The following is a 9831-nucleotide window of genomic DNA, read 5'->3' on the forward strand; positions in this document are numbered from 1 at the left end:
AGACATCCATCCTCCAAAAGCCTGCCCTCCAGCATCTGCCCTGGGCTCTGCAGATGAACAGGGGACTTGGCTGCACAGAGTCTTCAGTGTGGGAACCTTCACATACACCAATGTCTTCTTTTAGAAAGAAGTAAGTAAACCGATCAGTTTCTGAAACTCTCCTTTTTATGTTTGGTAATATGGTTTATACAATGCTGCTGGAAAAGAGAGAAAGGTTCCCCAGAAACTTGCTCTGCTCTTTTATTTTTACAAATAGCTTTTCTTCAGCAGTGCAACATTCAATACTTTTGAATGTCTCCCTTGCTGGCATATTGTTGCTGCAAACTTTTCAGTTTCAAACACTTCATTAGCACAGTTAAGCATTTAAAACCTGCCTCTGCTGTGATGCTTTTCCCACCCACTAACCCCTTCCTTGTTCTTGCTGTGCAAACCTTACTTGGCTCTTTCTACACGGGCAAGTTTAAACAGACTCTCCAGAGCCTGTCCTTTCTGTTTCTGGGAAGCTGGGTGCTAAAACTACTCTGCAAGGCTGAAAGGGACGTTATTGTTGCGCTATGCTTATCAAGCTCATACCCTGTATTTCCACTTCCATTTACATCTTTGACCTGCTGTAGGAACATTAGTGACCCGTCACGGTAGACCTCTAGCTCAGGCTAACATCTCAGCAACACCACAAAGAAGGAACTGAGCTAAGTGAGGACGGGAGGGATGTCCTATCCCAATCGACATTAGCAGTCAATACTAAGGCCAGGACTATACCTTCAGAGACCTTATCACGAACTGTTGTCCTGTTTTGAAGTCACTGACATTACTTCTTCACTCTTTCCCTTCTAGGGTGCCTTTGGAGGCTTTCAGTAGCTACATCCTGTCCTTCTTTCTCCTTGAGGTATTTCTCTTTTCCACAAGCGTATTTCTCGTTATCCTGTTTTCCCCCATTTTGCTTAGTATCTCATTCCTTTCCTCTTTCCCACTCTCTGTGAATCGAAAGATCCAAACTAGTTGTGCTTACAACACCACCAGAGAAGCATGTATTTGTTTCTCCTAAGACTGCACACTGTTTCATGTTCTGCAAGTATCTTAACGTGGGTTAACAGCACCTATTCCTGACCTCTCCATTACATGACTGTTTTCAATGGTTTCAAATTTTGCAAATCTTCAACCCCTTGGGCTGAGGTTTTCCTCAAGACTGGTCACAAGTGAACACACTTTTTTATTCATTTGTTTACTTAATGTGTCAGTAAAAACAAAATAGCCATTTCCAAAATCAAAGCTAAGAAAACATGTTTCTGCATCCATGTTAAGACAGTTTTGGTGTATTTTCCTTCAGGAAACCAGAGTGTAAACACGTAAGCAGTTCTTGGTCCAGAGACTGAAGCTAACACTCTCCATGGCCAGCTGAGTACCCTAACAGTTTGGCCATAGAGTAATGCCAATGCCGCCTTGCTTTCTGACCTTACAAATCCTCATCTATACAGGGACGAAGCTTCCTTAGGAAGTGCAGAGTCTCCCATCCCCAACTTCCCCGTTCTTTATTAGTGAATTTCCTTGCAAGGGTGGAAATGTGGGAACAAATTGGCTCAGACAGGGGAAGAAGTCTCACCTCCGTCTCCTTCAATGGTCGGATTTGGGAACACAAGTAGTAGCAGTCACACAGTTCAGGGAACCTTGTTATGCAGGAGAGAGGTGGAGAACTAGAGAAGGGGGTATGTTGCGAGAAAGTTGAAGACAATGCCTCATTTCTGGCTCTTCTTGCTTAAACATGAGATAAACTAATCCATTGGGTGTCTTACAGAGTGCTTTGTGGCATGCCCAAACATAGAGCTACTGGACACCCAGCAAAATGAGGGTCAGAAATGGAGACACCTGCTCACATCTAGCACTTCCAGCACAAAACAGAAGCTGGGCAGGGATTTTCTGCAAAATAGTTTTTCACTTAGTCAACTAAGGCCTACCTAAGTCCTATTTAAGTACTTAATTCCTTTTTGAGGAACGGGCCCTTTGCCAGCCAGCTGCTCTGGCTGCTGTGAGAGCATGCTTTCACAGCTCCCACTGCCTTCCCCCTCCTGGCGCAAGGAAAGGCCACCTCTCCGGAGCACAGTTCTCAGGGGAGCACCAGCTGAGCAAAGGCACCCAGAGAGGCTGCACTGCTCTTTTCTCTGATTTTCAGGGCTGGGGCTCAAGGAGGTTGAGTTGTTTGCCCAGAGGCATGTTTTACCTCTCTTTATGCTTATTTATGTACTGCCAGCTATAAATCACCTGGTTATAATCTGACCACACAAGCACATGTGCCAAGACTCTTTCATGTTTCTGTACACAACCAAGGGACGACTGTTTCCTTTTAGTGTTTTAGTCACATGGTGCTGTCTTTTGTAACTATATAGAAAACAATGATTCTGAACCCATCTACTGCTCAGGTTGTTAAAAATTCGTAGGGAAGGGACTCCCCTCCCAGGTCAGTGTGAAGCACAAATGCACTGGACTGGGCTGCTGCCTAAGTTTGCTGTGACTGTTGTTCCCTGCTCACCATAGGTTGGCTGTGCCCTTGTTTTCCCTTCTTTCACAGCGGGTAAAGGAGAGCACCTTTTCTTTAACCTCCCCAGTGCTCACCGATCACTTCGCAAGCTGGCAGATGGCTACTCTACCACTGAATAATAGCGATAATAATAAAGTTAAACTCAGACCAACTCGTTTGCCAATCTACACTTGGTTTGAAATTTGCTGCTTTTGTTTCAGACATGAAGAAGGGTTAGTGGGACAGAAAGCTTGTCTAGTTTCTTTTCTTGTTTGTTTACTTTTTTCTCATTTCTTGGTCTAATAAAAATCTGGTTTCATTTAAAAACAAACAAGCAAACAAAACCAAAACCAGACATTTACTCTGGATTTTTAATTTAAATTGTCAGCAGGTGGCTGAAAATGAATAGTAATGTGCCTAGTCATGGTTATGCAAGAGGCAGGGAGAAAAGTTAGCACTTTGCTGATAGTTCACAAAAGCTGGCTAAAACGTTTGCAATCTGCCTTCCCTAGGGCCACTTCTTCTCCCTGTTTCTCAGCTACCACAGCTGGTACATGAAAGATATTTATCAGGCAGCAGTAGGATACTTCAAATCATTTAGAGCAGTGTGTGCCTCTCTTTCCTTTCTTGGACTACAGATATACTGAACCTCAAACCCAACATTGGACACCAGGTCCCAGCACCAGCCTTGTCTCCGATGAGCAGGGGCATCAGCTCCTACCTATTTGTCAGCTGTATAGTATGAGTACACCAAATGGCTCAGCAGCTCTCTTTTTAATTACCATTCGTGATGCCAATTCATCATATGATGCATGCACTATATCCCAGTCAAGTTGAGTTCTGTTTTTTTTTAATTAGTCATTGCACACCAGGGCTCTCATAGCTCAGTGTAGGTGTGGCAGTGAGGTGAGGCTCCCTGAAGAAGCCCTGTCAGGCTTCTGCTGTTGCAGATTTTTTAATGTGCTTTCTCCATATGAAAGCTGCACTTCCCGTAAATCACAGCACTCCTTTAGCCCGTGCCACGAGACATTATGCTTGTGGAGGAATGACCTTAGTACCCCACAAATATCCCACTGTATGTACACATATGCAAACACTGTGGAAACAAACATGCTTATAATTTTCTATCTCTATGTAGACATTAGATCTCAAAACTGAAATATCAGTCTATGAAATGAATTTTCCACCAAAAAAATTTCTGCGCCTTTCAAATATAGAAAAACCTCAATAGTATTGAAAATTGTGTTAGGGTTGCAAAAGGCAAGGAAACCTGCAAGGGGAAAAAATATTTTTTTTAAAGGCCTGTATATTGGTAACCTTTTCTTCATCTAGTGCTTAATGTAGACAGAATAAAATCTAACTGGAGAAACAACATGCCTTGACCCAGTAGGAAGATGGACCTGTTACAGTTGTAAAGCTTTTCCTCTATAACATTTTCTTGGTCTTTCTTACTTGTACGGTGTAGCTGCATTGTGCTGCTTCATCTAAGCAGAGTAACAATAAATGGAGAGTAACCCGCTAATTAAGCCAAAGTTATGTCTCCTCTGCATGGCCAGAACATACCAGTGAATTTGGCCTTATGATTTTTGCAATACTACAAAGCACATTTCCAAGAAAGAAGGATGGGTTTGTCACGGTTTCATCTTAAAACTTGTTACAAGCTGATTTTCTCAGGAGGTTATTTGGTTATGAAGAATTGCCCTACTTGTGTGAACAAGTTCATACTAGCAAAATGCAGCCTGTGAGATGAAGTATCCACTTCCCTCACCCAAAACTAATGATTGTTAAGTTGGATGTCTTTCTCTCTTAGGCAAAGTACAGCTGACAGTATTGGCACAGCAGAGACACATATAGATTACTTACTTACTTGGTTTTTGCTAATTAATTAATTTATTGTGACTTACAGAGTAAGTGTGACCAGAATTCTCTTTGAGGGACACAACAGCTTAAAAAAATGTTCAGTCTTACTCCATTTTCTCTGCACTACAAATATTTAAAATTGCAGCAAGCACCCATTTCCCTTGATTGTCCAGTTCTCATAAACAGAGAGCAAGTTCTACTTAATCTCAAACAAATATTTGCTAGCTACTTAACAAAATCTAAATGTTAAAACTTTTAAATGCTGGAAATAAAATTCAATAGTGTCCAATAAAATCAGGATATGTGATGTTTCACAGGCAAACATATATATGCACTTACATAGAAATCATAGGTTCATTTTTACTACTTAAAATGTTACTTCATGGTATGTGTGTTTTCATAAATGATGCATTGCCTATTCTGTAAAGCACAAGCGGTTGCAAATACAGAGTATCAATGTGGGCGATGTTGGTGTATCTAGAGTCAGTTGTAAATGCAACTTTTTACATACGTTTCTCTTTGTGCCATTATCACCTTTAATAAAGTCTTTGGACCTTGCCACAAAATAGTATGCCCAAACAGCAAGTCTCAGACACACCCACAATGACCAGTAACCACAACCTGTGGCTGTGGTCTCAGATCAAATTCCTTGCCCAATCAAGACAAAGGACTGCCTAGATGGACACAACACGGTCCCTGAGAAGCCACTGGTGACACCCTGGGACTTGCACACCCTGTCCCCATCACCATCTCCATCCCTGGCCCTATTCATGTCCCGGCCCTGCCACTGCCCCCATCCAAGTGTTGCCTCCTCACTGGCCTCATGGAGGGTGGCCACAGCTCCCAGCTGGGACCGAAAAGGTCACAGGTCCTGTAAACGATTAAAATGCTGCACTGGTGTATAAACTGGGGCCTTTCACCTGTCTCTTTGAAGTGGTCAGGGACAAATTAAAAATATCAGTGACACTTTCATGTTGGTGTAGGATTGCTTATTCTCAGTACTGCCCAAGAGTTTTATTTCAGGGCAGTTTTCTTTTTTTTTTCCTGACCAATCCATGGATGTGGTTAATTTAAGGTTTAAAAGGCTTTTTCTCACACATACACACACACCCATGTATGTTTTCCACTGAAGTCTGTGCTTTTTCCTAGACCCACCCAAATTCCAGTACATAGCTCACTTGTGTGCCAAGCTTTCATACTCTCCATGCAATGAATGGAAAAATGCCCTTTCTTCCACTTCTGCACATTTTGGGGGGAGGAGGGGTAGAGTGTGTAGAGGAGAGGGAGGAAAGACCTCCAGAGGAATTTAGTTATATCTGTTATTTCAGAGCATAAACAGGAGATTCCCAGCATCATCTGTGGGAATACTCTGTTTCTGACCACGAGTGGAGGTGCATGAGGTCCAAGCCCCACTTCTTGCTTAGGACTCTGAGCTGTATTTGTGGAGTGCTAAGGAGATTTAAAAATTAATGATTATAAAGTAAAAGTAACATAAGCTTATAGCTGGTATGTGTTGCCGTTCTGTTTATATTAAGTACTTTATTAACACTCATGAATGCATTGATATTTCAGGAGAGGGATGAAAAAAATTCAAAGCTTAATGGTGAGAAACATTGGGGAGTTTTAAATGGAAATGACAGTTTCCAACTGCATCATTCTATGCTCCCTTTAATAGGGTATTTCAGGCCATGAGCATCTCGGTGAAATGTTGTAGACTGGAAGCAAGGGGCTCCTCTTGTTACCCACAGGAGCCTAGCAGAGGGAAGGCCAACTATCTTTCCACCTCTGCCCATTCCCTCCCTCCTGCAAGGGCTGCCATTGTAGCTCATGGGGTGGCAGGAGCCGCCAGGCCATGGGAAAGGAACAAGCAAAGCCCTGTTGCCTCCTGCTATTGCATCTCCAGGGTGAAAGCCAGGGTTGTAACAACATGCAAGCTCTGTGCAAAGGCTTTTCCATTGCACTTGCCTCTGTGGGGATTCTCTAACGTCTGGTTAAGGCTGGTCCCCCTTGATTTCCTTTTCTCAGTGAAGGCATTAATAAAATCTCTCTGATTTACAGAACCACCTAGTTTCATGAAGCTTGTTGGAACGTAATTTCTGAAGCCTTTGTTCACCTGCCAAGTTAAGCTGAAATTAGCCCATAGATTTAAATATGTGGGCTGTTTTGCATCCCTTCATTGTGAGAGGATGGAAATGAAAATATATTAGGTTAATTATTTATCTTTCCATCAACAAAATGTTACCATTGTACAGAACCTTATTGTCACTCTTATATTGCTAAAACTGGAATTAAAAATATATATGTTTTTTAAGAAAATGCTGTTTCCAGAGTTTCTTTACTGGGAGGTTACACAGCCCAGGGTTGTATGTCTTCCAGATAAACTCCAAGGAATCAGAGGGTAAAGAATAATTGTTTCCCTCATTGCTTTCCCAAATTACTTGATCCCTGCCAATTTCCATGACACAGACCCCTCAGTCTGCTGCAGAGACTGTGGCTTCTGAAAGGGAGGAAATAGCATGAATGTACTGGTGCACATCAATGTTTTTTGATTTTCTTGCCAAACCAAAAATATCAAAACAAACAAAAAAAAATGCAAAAAAAAAGTTTCAACTTTTCTGGAAAAACAGAAGTAAAAAAGTCATTCTGAACTGAAGACATTGTTTGTTCAAACCAAAACTAAATCTTTCATTTTTCTTTTACATTTGTATAGATATGTGTTCATCTAATTTAAATGAGGAACAAAATGTTGCTTGAAGTGACAGATCATAACGTCTTGCTTCCACAAAGTCAAAATGAAATTTTGTACTTTTCAGAATTGTTTTCAGACTTTTTCAGCTGCTCTAACTTGTTCACATGAATTCATTATATCTTTCATCTAACCTAAATCTGCATTTTCAGCCCATAAGATTTTTGGCTGAAAAATCTCAGCCTTCTGTAACTGTAAAGATCACATGAGTTTCCTGACTGGTTCAATGACAACTGAAGCTTGTGCAATGAACTACTGTTCCTCTTAGGAGAACACAGCAGAAGCAATGCCTGTCCCTGTTGTTGGGGTCTGGGGTCATAACTGTGTGATTCACTAGTCATTTTTCTTTGTCCTATAGTTGCTTGGGAACCTCCATAAAAGCTTTGTGGTGCTACGCTCCAACAGGCTGAAAAAAAGCAGTGATAGTATGCCCAAACAAGAAAAAAAGCTCATGCTGTTTTTCAAAGTTACTACATTTCCTTATACTCAAAGGAGGTTATTTTGCTTGTATATTTACACATAGCTTATCTTTATGACTGTTCCTTTATGATTCCATGTCTTCTCAAAAGCTCCGCAATCTTTTACAGTCGGGAACATGGGAAGGTCTAGCTTTGATCACTGAAGTAATTAAACTGAATAGAACATTGTTCACGTTCTGCTGAGAATAGTTTCCAACTACATTCAGAATACTGCAAACTTATTTTTAAAATTCTACAATATTCAGCAACTTCTACCTTGTTTTTTGTAAGTTTTACAGATGCCGTGAATTTCAGAAGTTGCTTTGATGTTTTCCGAGCAGCCTGATTTATGAGAACAAAAAATACCGCCATTCCCCAATTACTTTCTGTCGCCTTGTTATAAGGCTTGATATATCAATGCAAGTATAGTCTAGCTAAGGAATCCAGGCATAAAGAACAACTGGGGTATGAGGAAATCAACTACATCTCCCACAAGAGATCATTCTTTCAGTGGAAAAATCAAACTTTTTGATCTCTAACCCTTTGTACTTTTCCTGTAATATTTAATTTAATAAAGCCTCCATTTTCATTGAAAAACATGCTTGATGGGGAACATGTAACTAGATCTAGTAGATGTTTGTATGTTATTTTAGTGCTATTGAACAGAACTCATATTTTGTAGACAGTTGCTAAAGATGAGTGGTTGTAAAAAGTAGCTAAGCAGGACTATGAATATATCAAACTGCAGCAGCGTATTTCAAATGGGGTTAAGACAGTTCTGTGGCTGAAAGTCCCAGAGACTGCCTCCATCAGTCAGACAACAGCTTACTGGCAATGCAGAAAACTCCTTCATTCACTGCTGTGGTGACATGCTGTCAAACCCAGTCTTTCCCAAAAGGACATGTCCTTTCTGAAAGCACTTCCTCTGCTCCACTTAGTGTATATTTCAGACTTCTTGTCTGTAGGCAGCTTGCTGCCACAGCATCTCCAAAATCCCCCTTTTCTTCATGTCCAGAATTTTAGTTTATTAACCATTTCCCAATGCTCCTTTTGTTCACAGACCTCGAATAATAGAATCACAGAACAGTTTCAGTTGGAAGAGACCTTCAAGATCATCGGGTCCAACCTTTGTCCTAGCTCTATCAACACCACTAAACCAGGTCCTTAAGTACAACATCTACCCGTCTCTTAAACACCTCCAGGGATGGTGACTCCACCACCTCCCTGGGCAGGCTGTTCCAATGCCTGACAACCCTTTCAGTAAAGAAATTCTTCCTAATATCCAACCTGAACCTCCCCTGGTGCAGCTTAAGGCCATTTCCCCTTGTTCTGTCACTTATTACTAGGGGGAAGAGACTGACCCCTGCCTCGCTACAACTTAGTTGTAGAGAGCAATAAGGTCTCCCCTCAGCCTTGTTGTTCTCCAGGCTAAACAGCCTCAGATCCCTCAGCCATTCCTCATGAGACATGCTCCAAATCCTTTACTAGCTTGGTATCCTGCCTCTGTACCCTCTCCAGCACCTCCATGTGCTTCTTGTAGAGAGGGGCCCAAAACTGGACACAGTACTTGAGGTGCAGCCTCACCAGTGCTGAGTACAGGGGAATGATCATGTCCCTACTCCTGTTGACAACACTATTCCTGATACAGGCCAGGATACCATTGGCCTTCTTGGCCACCTAAGCACACTGTTGGCTCATGTTCAGCTGCCTGTCCAGTCTTCACCTGCTCCATGGCCAAATCACTTAAACTTCTAGGGTAAAAATCTTATTTCCTTTCTGCTATTTTGACCATGATTTTCTCCTTCATTAATGTAAACTTCTCTTTCATTACTTCGTACCCATAAAGCTCACAGCCTAATCTTTCCACAGCTACTGCCCTGGCCCCCATAGCTCTGCTTTCTCATGCTCTTTGTTGGCATCTCATTCTTCTTTCTCATCAATGCTTATTCCTTGTGATTTTTTGCTCCATGCCATTACACAATAGCTTCCTATTTGACATACACGAATTTCCCCCCTTCATCAGCTTCTAGCCAAATCCTGAAAATATACCTGTTTTGAGACACATTACACCTTCAACAAACATCTGCTCATCATTGTGTCCCTCCTTCTTGTTGCATCATGCCTCACTTGCTGTTAGATCTGAAATTATTTAGAGCAGATCTAAAGTTTTCCTCTTCTTTGTTTATCTGACTGCAAAGTCAACATGGTAAGAAATAACTTGCTCTGGTTACCGGGTATGTTCAGCATCAGCATTG

Source organism: Leptosomus discolor, chromosome 1 (genome assembly GCF_034619465.1).
Source record: "Leptosomus discolor isolate bLepDis1 chromosome 1, bLepDis1.hap2, whole genome shotgun sequence".
NCBI lineage: Eukaryota > Metazoa > Chordata > Aves > Leptosomiformes > Leptosomidae > Leptosomus > Leptosomus discolor.